This window comes from Acipenser ruthenus, chromosome 1 (genome assembly GCF_902713425.1).
Source record: "Acipenser ruthenus chromosome 1, fAciRut3.2 maternal haplotype, whole genome shotgun sequence".
Lineage (NCBI taxonomy): Eukaryota > Metazoa > Chordata > Actinopteri > Acipenseriformes > Acipenseridae > Acipenser > Acipenser ruthenus.
The window spans coordinates 28693334-28710989 of NC_081189.1; the positions used below are offsets into that span (position 1 = coordinate 28693334).

General features: G+C 37.0%; 1 protein-coding gene across 2 annotated transcripts in view; it reads left to right on the forward strand.

Moving 5' to 3' along the window:
• Positions 1-561: 561 nt before the first annotated feature.
• Positions 562-17656, forward strand: part of LOC117409283 (phosphatidylinositol 4-phosphate 5-kinase type-1 beta-like) — a 54488-nt gene continuing 37393 nt past the window's right edge. For both annotated transcript variants that reach the window (XM_059035178.1, XM_059035172.1), the window contains exon 1: positions 562-723. The gene's annotated coding sequence lies outside the window, so the exon portion shown is untranslated. The remainder of the gene's footprint in view (positions 724-17656) is intronic.

The following is a 17656-nucleotide window of genomic DNA, read 5'->3' on the forward strand; positions in this document are numbered from 1 at the left end:
TGTATAACCAGAGAAGTGATTTAGGCTGCCAGTGGTAACCTGTGTGGGGTTATTCTAAAAACCCATTACAACCTAAAGGGAACTATAAATATCTGGTTGTACAATAATGTAGCTTATTAATTTATATGGGATGTACCTTTCTATAATAATATTATTATTATTATTATTATTATTATTATTATTATTATTATTATTATTATTATTATACTAAACATTGTTAACTAGCTTAATATTCTACTGCTTTATTGCACAGTATATACCACATATAGGCTAAGTCTTTACCTAGCATATATCCACATTTATAGTGTAGCTACAGTGCAACAAATAGGCTACAAAAACAAACACAAAAGGCTGACAAAGCAATATAATGCGCGGTGTCCATCATTACTGTAGATTAAACCCGTGTTTGTCAGCAGGTTTCACGCACATCCTTTTACTAGCTAAACCACCAGCAGCCTGCAGATGGCCTTCACGAAGCAGGTAAAGCGAACGCTTGAAATCTCCAGTACGCGCAGAGAGGGCGGAGTCCGACTCGCTCCTGAGAGTGTGCGATTGTTAAACGAATAGTGACTCAGTGAACTGAATGGGATGCGGACTGTGTGGTGGAGTCTTTCGACTTGCATATGTCATATATGCAACCGTTGTGGGATAATATTAACCGATTTTATTGGAAGTGACGGCACCTACTGAAAATAAGCATTGGTTTTAGAACTACCACATCAGGTAAACTTATCTGTATGTTTTCCTTTAATCATTGTAAACGTTGCCGACTGAAAATATTACAATACTTCCTCACCTACCTTCATAGATCAAGAAGTATTGAACAGACCTGTCATTACTGCCAATGCAATTGTACAAGTGAAATACAGTACGTTGCTAGTGTGACGGGTTGCTTTGAAGACAGAAGGATATAGGGATTAGCCTTGGTCTGTTGTGTGGTTTTACTCCCAGAATATTTAACATAATCACGGGACATACTTCATACTGTATTTGTGAGATGCTTAGTTACTGTCAACATTAGGAAGAAACAAATGGGGGGAAAAATTGTTTGGAGTAGGTAAGCTATCTAGTATCTGCTGCTGCTGTACCAATCTGTTTTGTCGCACATTGGCTCGCACATATTTATGTTTACGCTCAATCGTTCTTAAAGATTGAACTTTTTTGTGTTTTGTTTTGGTTTTTTTTTCTGTACAATGTATGCATCAGACTACCGTAAATTAAATAATAAAAAATACTATTTGTTGGTGTAGAATGACGTAGCACTGCGGGGTAGTGATGCCTTGAGGAGCTCTTCAATTATCCGTAGAAAACTCAAATTTGTAGTAATTTCAGGTTGTACGGTGTTATGATTTAAACATTGTATGAGTTACTTGTTGTTGTATTGGAAATGTATTTGCTATGTACGTACCTATTAATAGCTATTGGGTGGTCATAATAGCATGTTATTAATGATTCATACGCAGATTCAAGTGCTAGGTATTTTACCGAGGTATGGGATTTTGCCAGCCTCTGAAATTCCTCGTTGTAATATTGATTCTGGTAAATTGAACCAGGATTCACGACTACCTGTCTCCTGGGCGACAGAAAGGCGTTCTGTTGTGCAGCTGCAGTGTTATTGTTTTGTCTAAAGGTTATATATATATATATATATATATATATATATATATATATATATATATATATATATATATATATATACCTGTATTTATGTGGCAACAGAGGTTAAGCTGCAGGTGTACTGCGTGGTAACATAGTCATTGGGTCTTGTGGTCGGCTAAGCTTGGTTAAGTTTTAAGTGCTGTGAACTATAAACAAAAAAACAACGTTTAACCCTTAAAACGCTCACTGTAATGTGTTGTAATGTGTTTTTACGTAGCTGATTTTTATAAAAATTAGAATAACCCGTTTGTCCGGACATGCAGACAAATGTTTTACATTTTTTTTATTTTTCTTTTGTCGCTGAAAAGAATGCACTGTGAAAATAACAGATGTCCAAACGACTTCATACAGTCCGAGTATGTTCAGCGAGTGTGGGGGAAGCAATGTACTCTTCTAATATATTATCACCTAGTATGAGGCACATATACGGAAATGTACTTTTTAAAACATCAGCTAGCAGTAAGATGTGATGAGGAAAACACCTAGAATGATTGTATTCTTTAATACAAATGTGTATAGCATACTGGACTGAATGATTTTCCATGTAGACAGATTTTCTCGTATTGTATGCTTCCTGGGGATTAAAGTACGTTAAGCAAGCATGTTCGTGACATTTTCTGAAACATGAAAATCACCAGATCACCACGACTTATATCCTGCATATAATTACACGTCCACGTGCTGAAGAAGGTCCAAAGGGAGTTTCATCACATGTGGACACATGGTTTATATATAACTGCAGAGTACAAAATTGAAAAAAATTAAATTAAAAAATGTGTTTGGATGTACACTAAAGGTTCAAATGTTTAAAAAAGCATTTATTTTGGGACCATTGGGACAAAAGCCCTTCTTCAGCTGTGTAGAAAGAAAAGTAACACAGTGCAGTATTTTTCAAGAATTCTGTGGATTGGTTCCAAAGTTCCTAGTTTGAAGATGAATTCATGTCCCTTTGTTTCCAAGCAGCATTTGTTCCATAGCACAGACAGCTCCCACAGATGGTAATGTCTTCACTTGTGTGATTATAATTGGTAAAATGTCAAGCTACTGGAAATGTAGTGGTGTTGATTTGAATGCATCATAAATTGTTCACAAAGCGGTCTGCTAAACGTTTTTTTAGTTTCCCCAATGTTTTAGACAGCCTTTATATACCCTGATTTTATGATCAATAACTTGTGCTAAAAAAGGTCACTAAGACGTTTCAATACAATAGGACAAATGGTTCTTTAGGTATATGCAAAGTGTCACATATAATCCCCCACTAGGGGTACATATACATAATAAAGAAAGCACAGGCTTTATGAATAGACAGATACTAGTTAGAAATGTCAGCTTCACAAACGGATATAAGTCTAACTGTCAGGCAATAGTGTCTAGAAACCCTACCAAACTCACCTTAGTTTACTGTGTAAAATGAATCAATTGGCTTGACGGTAAGGTCACAGGTTGCAGAAGTGAGGGGACATTAGAATTGAGTATTTCAAATTAGATAGAAAATTGCGGCAAAATTAATGTCAAATTGTTGAACAAAAAAAGAATGTTTTAATTTGTATGCAAGTATTTGTTTTGTTCTATGCCCTATATTATAGTCTATTTCCTATTTTACATAGGAAAAGGGTTTTAAATATGTAAATAATGTGGCTTGTTTGGATTTTTTAAACCTGCATCCTGAAAACCGTGTAGTTTTATCCAAATTTATACAAACCTGGTTATTATCTTTCCTGACAAAATATAATCTATAAACAGGTTTTATGAGGCCGGAACAAGGCTAGCATACAGCTAAACAATAATAACCAAGCTGTTCAGTTGCGCTGCTCCCAAGCCAAGGCTGAATTTACCAGGAAACAGCTATACATGCAAGGGCAGAAGGATTTCATTTTGTCTCCAGGAAAGGGGAAGCAGAATGTTCCGCAGATGCTAGAACTGTTACTGTGCAAAGAGTATTTTTATCTTAACTTTCCCTTATGGCTGTGAATTAAAATAGACTAATAGCTGTAGGCCCAGTATATGTAGGTTGTCCTTCTACTGCTGTGTCTGTCCCCGACTCTTATGTTAAAGCATGACAGAATATCCAGTGAATTTTATAACTTCCTCACAACTTAAAGTTATTGATTGAATTTGTTAACCAGGACAGGAATCAGATTTATAAAGTTGTTTCGATTGTTGCCGCCCCTTGCGTACCACTGACCCTGTGACTCGGGTCATTATTCTTAATTAAGAAATGTGCATACTCATGGGAGTTCTAGTTTATATTATAATTAATATAGTATTATACTGTTAAAAACATCAGTAAAATAGTTTACTATTAACTTTATGTAAATGTGTCAGTGTACATATTATTTTCCATATATTAACAGTCTGCCACATTTTTCTCTAATTTGGATTTTCTTTAACATTGTAGTTTTCTATTAAACTGTAATATTTTGTCCCCATACTACATCATAATATTGTATTTCTTATATGGGAACCACCCTTCATGCTTCATACTTCCATTACATATCCAGTAACAATGAAGTGGGCTGTAATTTAAACATAAAACTAATATTTGGCTTCTGACTGGGATTCCATGACGTGACTACTGTAGTTCCTTTGTGAAAATGAGGCTTAATCTATGCAGATTAAACAATTGCTTATAATTGCTTATCATAGACTTGGTGTTTGTTTTAAAGTTCTTTAAATAGCAGTAGTGTTGTTCTTCTCAAAAAAAGTACAAGAAGGGTGGCTTCAAGTGTCCTCAGATATTTTGCTGAAGACACTTTTTAATGGTCTCTCTCTGGTCTACCAGGTGCACTTAGGGAAAAGACATGTTTAAGAGCTCTTGGGGAGTTTTAAACTTCTGAATTTTTCAAAGTCACCAGGATGTGATGACAACAAGAATGCATTAATTAACATACTGTAACGGGGATATTTCATTACCGTACCAAGTTTCTCTTTAGTAATTAAAAGAAAACGATAGTCACTTTTCAGGAAACAACACAACATGCAAAAACAAAGCCACCTGTGCATGAAAAAAATACACTGATAAGAGAGATACGGTATGGTGCCACAAAACTGTATTAAAATGTTATACAAGAAAAATAGTTTTGAGTGCTTCATGGCTGTCATATACAGTAAAAGATTTGGTTTGTTCTTGTCTGCATAATTGACCCACAAAAAGCATGCACTATTCCAAGAACATGACTGATTTTGGCTTCCTCAACTGTAAGGAATTGCTAGTAATAATTTTCCACATTTTATATGACACCTAGTATGTTTTGAATGCAAAAGATGAATTCCACAAAGCTTGACTTAATTTATTAATGTTTATCCCAAGGGATGAAGTCCTTTGTCAAATGAGCTCTTATCAGACTTATTAACTTGTTCAAAGATGGTGACACAGCTGGTCCTGTACTTGGTTTTCTTTACAAAAAACACCATTTTTGTTTACTGCTAAATATAGGTGAAGGTAGAAGTGTTTTGCCCATGACAGTGTGGCTTATCCTTCTTGTGACTGGTTGTAGAATTGGGTGCCACACAGACCAACAATCCTGGAATCTAAGGCACAGAGCTTTTTTTTTTTTTTCAGATGTAACATTTGAGAAACTTTATGGCAAGTTTCACATGCTGGTAATTAGCTTATTGGTCACAGTTAGAAGCTTCCTTAAAATAATATAATGCCACTATTATCGGATTTTAAATAATGTTCCCATGTAATTTGACAGTACCAAGTGTGAGCAGAAGTGGAGTATCTCGTGTTGGTGTAAACCCTTCGATTTCATTGTGTTACAGTCTGCTTGCTTCTTTGTTTGCAGAGGCACCCTTTGATTTTGTCTTCGTTGAGATGAGCTACTACCCTGGTCTTTAGAGTCCCCCTTCACTAAAACAAGCCTGCTGTTATCCAGAATGTTGGTTTCACTGTAAAGAATGTCTGAAAAACTATAACATCAGATAAATCCAAGAGAAGTACAAAGGTGGTAGGAATGCCAGACTATCTATTGGAATTTGAACACCCATTTAGTAGTTTCTTGCTGGCAAGTTAAATAAAAAAAGGTTTTGAGCAACTTGATTCAGTTAAATGTACTGTACTTTACAATCCCTTTACCAAGCAAGTCCAGGTGAAAATACAGTACAGCCAACTCCAACTAAAACCATTTAAATAATTGTAGATACTGTAAAGTACACAATACTGAACACCTTAAAACAACAAGGGTGTTGTCAGGCACGCAACCAGGGCCTGTTTGGCATGACGTAAAACTTGAGGGAACAGGCAGTAAGGAAGTTCCTGTTTCACAGATTAACTAGCAAGCCATGCAAAGATCAGGTTGGTTTGTTTGGCTAGGAAAGCAACAGATGCAAAATATCTTGACTTGGAGCGGTCACCAAGGTGACAGATAGCATTGTTGCCTATCTGTATGTAAATATTATTTCCTTCTGGTACAGGCCTTTTATGCTGAGCTGGTGTTAGCAAAGTCGGTGGCTTGTGCAAGCTGGCACCAGAGGCCTTTCTTTATTACAGTGTTTGTCATTACTGTGTATCAACCTGTGACAAAGATAGGAAGCTATGGAAATGATGGCATTGTTGTTGCTTGGCCCTGCAGTGAAAACAATGTATATGCAGAACCAATAGAACATGTGTTTTTAAAGCATACATCAACTAGCATTTTCCTGAGGGGAAAAATTTTGGGCAATTCCATGTTAATGTTTGATAAGACATGATATTTAATCCTTCACTGTTGTGTGAACATTATAGAATTTGGTTTGCAAGGTACAATAAGAAATGTGCTTGTGTATTATTATTTTTTTTTTTAAATGAGAGTTAAGAAACCAAGTCAGTGTGCAGGCTTTTACACTCCTAATACATCGATATTTGATATTGATGAATTATCCAATATATAAAAAAAAACATCATGGAATTGATCAGGTTATTTGAATGTCAACCAGTGGGATCAGTCCAGGGCTTTCAGTAGTTGAAAGTCAGTGCTTTAACTATTGCTTTCCCTATTTAGCTATTTAATACAATATTGTTAAATGAACAGATTGAGCCAGTGTATTGAGTCTAGGTCAAAGGACAGCAATGACAGGAAGGAAGAAAGCTAAACCTACTACAGTAATGGATTTCTACTTGGTTGTTTTAATTACACTGTAGTTTACTTTCACAGAGGAGCTGTATGCTGCATTCTAGTAACTGATAGTTCTAATCAGCACCTGAGATTTGCCATGTCACTCTTAGCAACAGTTTTTAAAGAGACCTGTGAGTTTCACTGACTTCTTAAAACAAATGTAAGTATAATTTACTTGAACAAAACAGCTAGCAAAATTGAAAAGGTAGTGTTGGGTTTTGTTTTCTTACTGTATGCTTTTTACTTTGTTGCCAATTCAGAAGGTATCATGTGATCTTACTGGGAGCACTCCTCTGCAATAAATCAAAGGCCTCCTAGATTTACCACTTAGACTTTGATCAGTCCTACATACCTACTTGAGTGTGCAATAGTGGTAGAGGTCTAGTTCCAGAGTTTACTTTTGAAATATAAAAAAAAAAAACAGAGTTAAAAAACACAGTCTAAAAAAAAAAAGTAATTTCTATTGACAGAACATGGTGTTTTAGTAGAAAGTCTACAGGTTTAGTACAGTAGGAAGATTAATTTGTAAAATATGCACAACACAGCATGTGATTAATGTAATAAGTTCTGATGATAGCAATCTTTTACGTTGTATTATGCTTCAGAAAAGGGTAAGACTGCCAAAACATTTAAGATCTGATGCTTAACAAGCAAGTTAATAGTAAATGAGTCCACGCTTATATTCTGAACAGTTCATCCAGGCCTCTACTGGGGGTCCTGATAGATATAAACTTTGAAGCACTCTTTTTTTTACACGTGCATTCTGTTTTGCTTCCAATAGAGCTGTAGGAGACATTGATAATAAAATGCGTCAAGGGTAATAAAGCTTCCTATTGAAATTCTCCTTTTTTTCTCTTTTGTTAACTTTTTCAGGTTTGTCTTTACATTTTTCAGGTTTTAACTTAAGTAACCTTATGTAAATAATTTATTTGGACAGGTATATATATATATATGGAGGCTGAAGTAGGTGTCATTTTCAAAAAGCTCATGCCGAATTTATTTATGAATGCAAAATATGGATTCCACAAAGCTTGACTTAATTGCGCTTTATTAATGTTTAAAAAATACATAAAAGCAAGGGAAGAGGAACTGGGAGTAAAATAACAAAACCAAGCAGACTGATTCTCTTCTCATTCCGGAACACACAGACTCCCGTGTGCGAGACCCTGCTAGCACTTTCACCCTCACAAACTTCCCAGACCTTTATAGCCTCGGGCCCATCCCCACCTAAGAGCCATCCATCTACTCAGGCTCCCCAATCCACAGACACTCGCTCATGCAAACCATGACTCAGCCACTCATCTTGCACGTCCCACTTAACAACCCCCTCCCAACATAACACAACAACCTAACAACCCCCCTCCCCCCTTAATCTAACAGAACACCCACCACCCACCTAAGTAACCCCCTTCAAACCACAATGACTCCCCACCTCCTTATACATTTGTAGTCTTTAAGTTCCTCACAGTTGAGTTTTAATACACACCGGAATGTGATATTCTGTATAAAGATAAAATGTTGACATGTAATGTTTGGAGGTTCATTTACAGTTAAGATTTTAAGGGGTGGAGGGATGTGGGTTTTTGGGTGAGGGAGGGCTATGCAGTTCAGCTCTGGTGATTGGACACACCCACCTAGACGTGGTCTCTCCGTTCCCCTGACGTTGCTTCGGTTGAGCTGTTCTCAGACATGCATGTCTCTTAATGCACGAAAACAAGGGGATAGGAGGCAAATACCGGCTTAAATCTTTTCTTGCTGCTGTTGCACTGTAAGTTTCCTAGGAAAATGTATGTACTGTGTTAAATGTCCCAACTTAAAAAAATATCAATTGCTGGATTTAATTGTAAAAGGCTTTTATAATTAATCTAATATGTTACTTGTAGAACGCTATTTCCCTCACTAGTTTGAAGTAGTAAAGATTAATAGTTTCTGTAGACAGAGAATAGGCTTAAACTCCCTCTACGATACGTGTTGTACATTGAACCGACCTGTGGAATAAAACAAAATTCAGATGAGTTTTGATTTCAATCAGTGCAAACCAATGCACAGGAAATATATTTACTGTAATGGACCGTAGTTCTGTCTACAGTATTCTACATTTAATAAGAACAAGAACAGCTGGATTGTGCATTCTGAAGGTTTCTGATTATATTACAGAGGAGAAAAAAAAGGAAAATCAAATGACAAGTCTAATACAAAACAAATATAGCAGACCAATTAGGGCTAATAAGCAACCTGTATTAATTTATCCAATTAGCTTTTGAGTTCATTTTAAAATGTTAAATGTCGGAGCTTCCAAGAATAAGTCATGGGACCTGCTTGAGTATCAACAGAGGCTACTGTGCTCTGCCTAGCTGTTAACAAATTAAGTCTAGTGCAGCAGCATATTGGCAAATATGCAAAACAAAGGGGCTTTTTTCTCATGCAATGTGGTTAGAGTACTATAAGAACTCTTCCTGTAATCTGTGTGTCATTAAATTACAGAAGCAAAAAAGAGTAGATAAAAAGGGTATATTTATACAGTGCCACTGATCCTTTTTTGTGGGAAATGTATTGTGATCCAGTTCTTCAATAACCACATTGTGGTTTTTTTTTTTTTTGTTTTTTGTGCGTGCGGTAGGTAAATAGTGCTTGTGTTACAGGTATAAATGACTGCTTTCTGGATTTACTTTACAGATAAAAATAATATGGCTCTAATTTATGCTCAGCACAAATGTAAGCAGGTACAGTATTTCAAGCCTGGTTTTTGAGCACTACGCACCATTAAGTTATTAAACTGAAAAGTCAGCCGGAAGCAAAGCAATGGCCTTTTTGTTAACATGGTTCTCATGTTTTCAAAGCGTTTACTCCAGTCTTCAGATTAACTCCTGTTTTTTGGGTGGAGAAAAACGCTTGTTAATAGGCAAAGCAAGACCCAAACAACTAGACAATAGTACAAAGTCTCTCAACACCCTCAAGTTGTTTGTTTCTCGTTTGGTAACATTAATATAACATTTCCTCTGTTAAAAAATAGGAGTTAATTAAAGACTAGAGTAAATTGCTTTGAAAATATGGCCCATGGTGTCATTTTGGCAGCCATTGATAACTGAGTTGCCATGTGCATCTGTCCTTTGCAGAACTATACAATATATGTTCACATTTTCAACAAGGCTTCCTATTTGGAAACATCTCTGAAGGTACACCACTCTCCTCAATGTTGGATCACAGGTATTGCCTCCCCCAGTGACCTCTGTGCTTGTTACAGGAGGGCACAACTTGTACTGAGTTCTAACCTGAAAGGGAAAAAAGCATGTGGGGCCAAAAAAGTACAAGGGCAAAGTCATGGACTTAAACAACTGCAGTGTCGTTGAATGTGCTTTATGAATGTAATACTGTATTTGTGTTGGTTTCGGTGTATCAGTCAGAGCTGTATGGCTGTTTGAACTGTTTATACAGAACTCCAAAGCTTATATTCTGTGGTTGTTTTAGCAGGGTTAACACCAACAGGACGTGTATCAGGTTAAAATGTGGCAGTATTTAGATCTGATAGCGTTGAGATCATTGAAATGTATCAGTTTTAACAAACAATGACAATAAAGGCTTCATTATTGGTAGGCTGGCACAGAACTCTTGTAGTGCCATTGACACGTGACATTGTGTAGTGACACGTGACATTGGTTCTTCTGAGATTAGTTCCTTGTCATTTTTTTTTTTTATATTCAGTTAATGTACAAGCAGCAGATTATATCCTACCTTAATTAACAAGTGAGATGTAGATTAATGGTTTTGGGGTGTGGGGTTTCAGTAGCCTAATTTAGTGGATTTTTTAAGGACCATAGGTTGCCTCTGACCTAGGCAATAAAATACAGTAAAAATATGAAACTTTGAAATCTCTTATTACAGTCTTTAAAACTGAAGAATGAGACATTTCTAATCAACATGTATAATTCTCCACACACTTTAGCTAATTAGTGGCGTTATAGCAACAATAGTTAAATACTAATACAGAGAAGAACGAGTACATAAATAGGCTTTATTATGTTAGAGCAAAATTATTGTGATGTCAGTGTTGTTGTAAACCCAGTGTTCTAACTGCAATGAGGAGTTCTTAGAACTAATGACATAACAAGAGTTTGTAGCTTGTTTACAGAAAGGCACTTTGCAGGCATTGCGTTGCTAAACATTCTAATTGGACACCAGTTTTTCAAGTTTTACCTTCTACAAAAACAGGACGTTGTCCTGACCCAAGGTGAGTGGTTTCAGGTATACATGATTATTGCTTTTGTAAAAGTTAGGCACCTTTACATGAATGGTACAGCAGAATAGGACAAACGATTCCATTTCATTTAACTCTTCTTAGCAACTAAGGTTTATTAACTAATGATAAACAAAATCAGCATATGTTTTTTCTGGGAATCCATGCCTTTTCGTCTGGTTTAAATCATGCATGGTGTTGAAAGAATTGTTCCCTGTCGTGTTCACCAGATTTTACCAGTGATTCTATTTCTAGAATGAGATATTTGTTTAAACTGTACAATAATCCTAAATCATCCTAAATCAGATTGCTACTGTATGTCTCTTATTGAAAAAAGAAACAGTGGAGTTATTCTTAATCCTCTAATGGCATGATAATTTATTTATTTTTTAAACATTTTAATCTCTGTTTGAGATAAACACCCTCTGTGACAAGCTATAGTTAGGGTATAGGGCCACCATGGGTAGCCAGGTGTGAGAAGTTTGTAAATGTTCTGGAGAGATACTTGACCTGTCCTCAATGATTCTTTCAGTCTATTCTTTAGAACTGCCACTAGAGTAAATACTATTGTTCATTGGGTAACACCAGTAATGTATTGATGTCTATACAGACATTGCATGCCCCGGAATTTACTTTTTTTTTTTTTTTTTTCTACAACATTTTTAAGATTATGAAATATACACAGGGCTGCATGTAAGCAGTCTTTTCACATCTTCTTGTTTTGCTGGTCAACGCATGCAATGCTCCAAGTTGCATCCCGTTGCCTAGGCAGCGTGACACCGCGTGCAGCTGACCTCCTTACCGGAAAAAGTAGTCAAGGGATGCAAGAGTAGAATTGAATTGTCCTTGATGGAACAGCGAGCGGCAGGTGGATCTGTGAGTGTGTGGAGACAAACAAGCTGTTCTGCTGGCCGGGTCTACTTTTCATCAATGAAAAGAATGTGCGGAATAATACAGAAATGTACTTGTTATTTCTATTCAAATTATTTACTTTCTGTATAATTGCAGATGTTAGAAATTGAGCATTGCTGCTTTAAGAAGCATCACTGTGAGCCTTTGACTTATCCAGCCTTGCTCTCAGTCTCATGGGAGTTGGCTGTATATGTTAGCCAAAGATACTCTGTAATCTCAATTTCATGGGTGTTGAAGGGAGAAAACAAACCCAAAAGGACCAGAGATGCACAGGCAGGCCGCAACAGTTTTCTGATCTGATCAAAACATATCACATGCACAAAAACAGCTAAGAAAGGATAAATTGATTAGTTTTCGATTTCAGTAGAAACGTAAGGAAATCACAAGTATATTCTCAACTATTATTATTATTATTTATTTCTTAGCCGACGCCCTTATCCAGGGCGACTTACAATTATTACAAGATATCACATTATTTTTACATACAATTACCCATTTATACAGTTGGGTTTTTTTTACTGGAGCAATCTAGGTAAAGTACCTTGCTCAAGGGTACAGCAGCAGTGTCCCCCATTGGGGATTGAACCCACGACCCTCTGGTCAAGAGTCCAGAGCCCTAACCACTACACCACACTGCTGCCCCAGTAGTATTTTGCTCAAACGAATGCATTTGGTTTATTTAACCTCTATGTTTTTATCTGTAATCTGGAACATTTTTGCATGCCTTGCTGAAAGTCACAGCACTGGAAGTGGAAACTTCCCAGAATGGGGTCTCGCCTACAAGGTTCAGTAGCTTGAAAAGGGAGGATAAATGTATGTTCTTGCATTACACTCCTCGTTCTAACATCTCTCAGAAGTTGTTTTTGCTGCCATTACAGTAACAGCTGCTTTCAGCTGCATTTCTGGAAAGAGCCATCAAAATCAGCGCCATGTCTATCAGTGGTTCTTGCTGGATTGATTCACTGGTTGTCATTAGGAGCTGAGGGCAGCTGTGGCAACAAAGCACCGTTTAGTAAGATGTGTGCTTGGGATTGCATATGAGACTGGCAAATAAAATGTAACAGGAGCTACAAATATTTGTGGAGGGGTGATCAAAAGAAGCAAGCTGTATTAGGCATCAGACTTGATCCAGATAATGTTTAACAGAGACATGAGACAACAGTGAATAAGGAAAAAGATTGAAACACCAACTGAAGGAACACAAAAGTCAAGAAAAATAAAGAGCTGTTTGCAATAAAGTACCCTGAGGGGAAGTTAACCTGTGCTTAAAGAACAAAAGGCTAGTGACCTACAGCGGCAGGTGGTTGTGTATATGGACTAAACATGTTTTCTCTGTATTGAGACATTTTATAAATTGTGATTTTATACTGTGTAGAGATACCTCTAAAACTGGTGAGAGCTAATAGATTTAACCACATGTGTAAGTTTTATTTTTCATGTCAGGTGAAGTCAGCTTTATAGACACAGCAAGTGGGAAATCACATGGCAAGATCATTTGTTGTTAAAAGTGTAGCATTAGGAACGGAGAGGGCAAAGTGCTAAGTTAAGATACTGAAAACAAAGCAGAGAACTGCCCAATGTCACACCCTTTTCTATAATAACTGGGCCAGTCACGAAAATGCTTACAGGCTTATTATAAAGCAGTTTTGTTTTCCATCTTTTTTTATTTAGTTAGAAGCCATTCCTATTAGAACATATATAATACAAATCGATTTTAGTGTTAAATCTTGACCTAATTTAAACTCTCATACAGCTAAACTAAACGCTAATTTTTCAATGAGTATGAATAAATATTGAAACCTTATTCTAAAACAGAATTATCTTTAACTGCAGATGCTCTTTGCAAAACGATCACTTTTAGTCTCATCCTTTGTAATGGAAACATTACTGAAGATGAATTGAGAAAAAACTCACTAAAGGGTTGAAATTCAGAAATATTTTCCCCCAGGCAGAAATGAATCCACCATTTAGCCCACATTCCACAGCTGTATAAAATGTTTTTCATTTTAGACAATGATATGTACTTAATAGTGCCTTTCTAGAAGTCCCATACAGCAGTTTAATATTTAAAGTATGACTTCATTAACAACACAGTATAAAAACTATTTTACCTTTATAACAGTTTACCCACATGATATCTAATATCAATTAAATGCTCTTAAATTTAAAGAAATGGGTATATACACCAAAGGGCCATTTAAATGCCCTTAAATATGTACTTGGAATGGGCCTAAAATATAAAGTTATCTTAACTAATGTGTTCTTGTATCATTTTCTGTTTCAGTCATCATACACTGTTAACTTTTTTAAGCACCCCTGGGGTCTTAATAAAGCTCTCAGAATCTCATACACCAGAGCGCAGCCATGAACCGCCCCCGTGCCTTTAGTGGATGTACTGGAAGACAGACAGTACATCTGTATCAAATACCACAATGAACAATTGTGATAGTTTTACCATTCACTAGGGCCAGGGTCTCGCAAGGGGACAGGTAAATAGTTTGGTGTACCAAATGAAGTCAAATGGGTTAGGGTTAAACTTCTGAGTTTTAAAAAAATCACCAGGATACATTGACTGAAACAGAAAATGAATACAACAAAACAGGAAGAAATACATTCAAATAAGAAAACAAACAAACAAAAAAGAATATGTCCTGTCAAAAAATATATGTATTAAATAGAGGTTGATTTGCCTTGACCTTTTCAGTTCGCCCATTAAACCTCAATTGGATTGAGAAACGTTGGTGGAGTAAACCAAGGAAAGCACAGTATTCTGAAACCCTAGTTGTGCTCTCCAAAAAGGAACTTTCCACAATATATTGGGGCATTGCTTGTTGTCTTGGTTGGACTTCTAATCAAAACTGCATTCCATGTTACCTCCCTTAGTACCAAATGGACAGAATCATAAAACAGACTTGAATGAACTTGAGTGATGATCACAACATACTGTAGAGTACAACACTATGGACACTCTGTCCAAGACTGTTTGTTTTAGGTGGTGGTGCCAGGTTGCTGTCAGCACACAGAAAACAAAATGGAGTTCAAGGTGCTGAACCCTAGCCCGAGAAAGAATGGAAGAACATTCACCTCTCTGTGTATCCAGTAAATTTTAGTTGGCAAATGGTGACAGTACTTTCTTGGTGCCAACATCCAAGCAACATGAGATTTAAAATTGCATTCATACAGCTTTTCAGTTGTCCCATATCATTGCTTTTGTGTTTTTAGTGAACATGACGTAAGCTAAGCAAATATACCAGGAAACCTGCAAAAATAACGTCTTAATTATGATTTTGACACCTTGACGGTAGGGGGTGTAGGTATATGCTGTTTCACATGAGTATATCTAAACACTTTTGTGATTCAGACATTCAGGCATTGCTGCTTTATTTTTATATTTTGATACATTTTAGATTTTGTATTGTTCTACTGGGGAAAAGTAGGGAGGTCTCAGACAGGTTATCAAGGATCAAATAAACCAATCCACTTGTCACTTTTTGGCCATTGACATGTTAAAGATATTCACAATAGAAATAGAAATGCGCAGGTACTTTAGACTTTTGGCAATAGGGTTTGTAGCTTTTCCTCATTTCCGCAGTAAATTCAAAGCAATCCTTCTGAGGCCCTGTGGTGGGGCACATTGGCTTTTATGTAAGATAATAAAAAGGATTGCACATGAGGTTTTTATCATTTCTGCACGTTGGCCACTTACAATGGGTTAACTTGACAGTTTCATGTGTTATTCCTAAACTAGATACTCTGTAGTCCTTGCTTTTTCACTTCCTCGGAAGTACCTGCTACATGGATGAATGTGCCAGAGAGGCTGGCATTCTAACGCCAACAAATTTAAATACAATCTGGGAGAATAAATAGTACATTGTACATAGGGCAGTGGATGGGGTACGAATGAGGCAGTGAACTGTAATTGTTGCTGAAAAGGTGCAAGGATGACCCTGACTTTCTTTTCCCTGGATAAAGGGATGAGAGTAGAGCCTCCATTAGGGCTTTATTGAAGGAAATCTCTTTCTGTACCTGATACGTATGAATCCAGTTCCAATTAAATATAACCCAGTGCTTTTATTGTTCATTCATCATACCTTCCATTGACCAACCTTAAAAGCAATTTTATTACTAGTGCATTTCTTTTTCAAAATAACACACAGATCACCTGACATTCATGCATTACTCTTCATTAGGCCAGATGCTCTTGATGAATTTAATTTGAAAGCATCATTACTGTGCTTAACGATGCTTAGCAACCAAACTGCTGTGGAGAGGAACATTCATTTATATCCAATACTGCATGTTTTAACTCTTAAAACCACAGTAGAATACAACAAATACAATGGTGTAAAAGGGTATCCTCTGACAGACTAGAGAGACACAGTGGTTGACGTTGCCATGCCTGGCAAGCGCACAGGTTTTATTGACAGTGTTTTCATAATTCCTATTTGCAATAGTATAAGCAATGGTAAAATCCAGTGTGGAAGGACCTACACACAAGTTATAAGCAAAATAATAAATACAAAAATGCAAAACAAAACACAGTAAAAACACAACTAACATAACAAAAGCTGGCCTACAAGCGACTGAGCACTACCTCCCCTGAAAGGAGGAGCCCGCTCCAGGAACCTTTACCTTACAGGAACCTTACCCTTACATTAATCCCTATTCTTACAGTTGTAGTTATCCCAGTCTACTCAGGGTGCATTCCTCACCCTGGTTCACACACGCAGCCATGAGGGTTCTCTACAGATTCATCGCCATGCTTGTAAAGAACAAAAGCCTTTTAAGTCTGTGGCCAGGGTTAATGATAAAAAAGTATGTGGGTATGTTTATAAATTCCTTAATAGGACAATTCAGGCTACTGTAACACTATTCAATGACAATGCAGCTCTTAATGTAACTTTTATTGCGTTCAACATCAATATCAGACTGCTGGACTTTTTGGTGATTAAACTTTGTGTAAGGATAGACCATCCCAAAAAGAGTGTGCTTGTCCAAATAAAAATATGGGTGCAACTAGGTTAGCACAGTTCAATATCGTTATTTGAACTGATCTACTGGAGTCGCCGGTTCGAGTCCAGGCTATTCCACAGCCAACCGTGGACGAGAGCTCCTAAGGGGAAGCACACAATTGGCCGAGTGTCGCCCTGGGGGAAGGAGGGTTAGGTCGGCCAGGGTGTCCTCGGCTCACCGCGCACCAGCGACCCCTGTAGTCTTGCCGGGCGTCTGCGGGCTTGCCTGTAAGCTGCCCAGAGCTGCGTTGTCCTCCGACGCTGTAGCTCTGAGGCGGCTGCACGGTGAGTCTGCAGAGTGTAAAGAAGCGGGCGGCTGATGGCACACGCTTCGGAGGACAGCGTGTGTTCATCTTCGCCCCTCCCGAGTCAGCGCAGGGGTGGTAGAGGTGAGCTGAGCCTAAAAATAATTGGGCATTTCAAATTGGGGAGAAAATAATAAAAACTAATTGGCAACGACTAAATTATTTAAAATAAATAAATAAATAAATAAATAAATAAATAAATAAATAAATAATTGGCCATTCCAAATTAATAATAAGAAAATAATAAAAATAATTGGCAACGACCAAATTTAAAAAAAAAACAACAAAAAAAAAACCACATAGTAAAGATGCTGGGTAGCATTGTGCTTGGCTGTGACAAGGAAACAACTGGCCCTTTGTTGTATATACCCATTTCTTTACATTAAAATCCCACCGTTTTACAGGTTTCTCTAAAAAGAAGCATGCTGCAGCAGAATT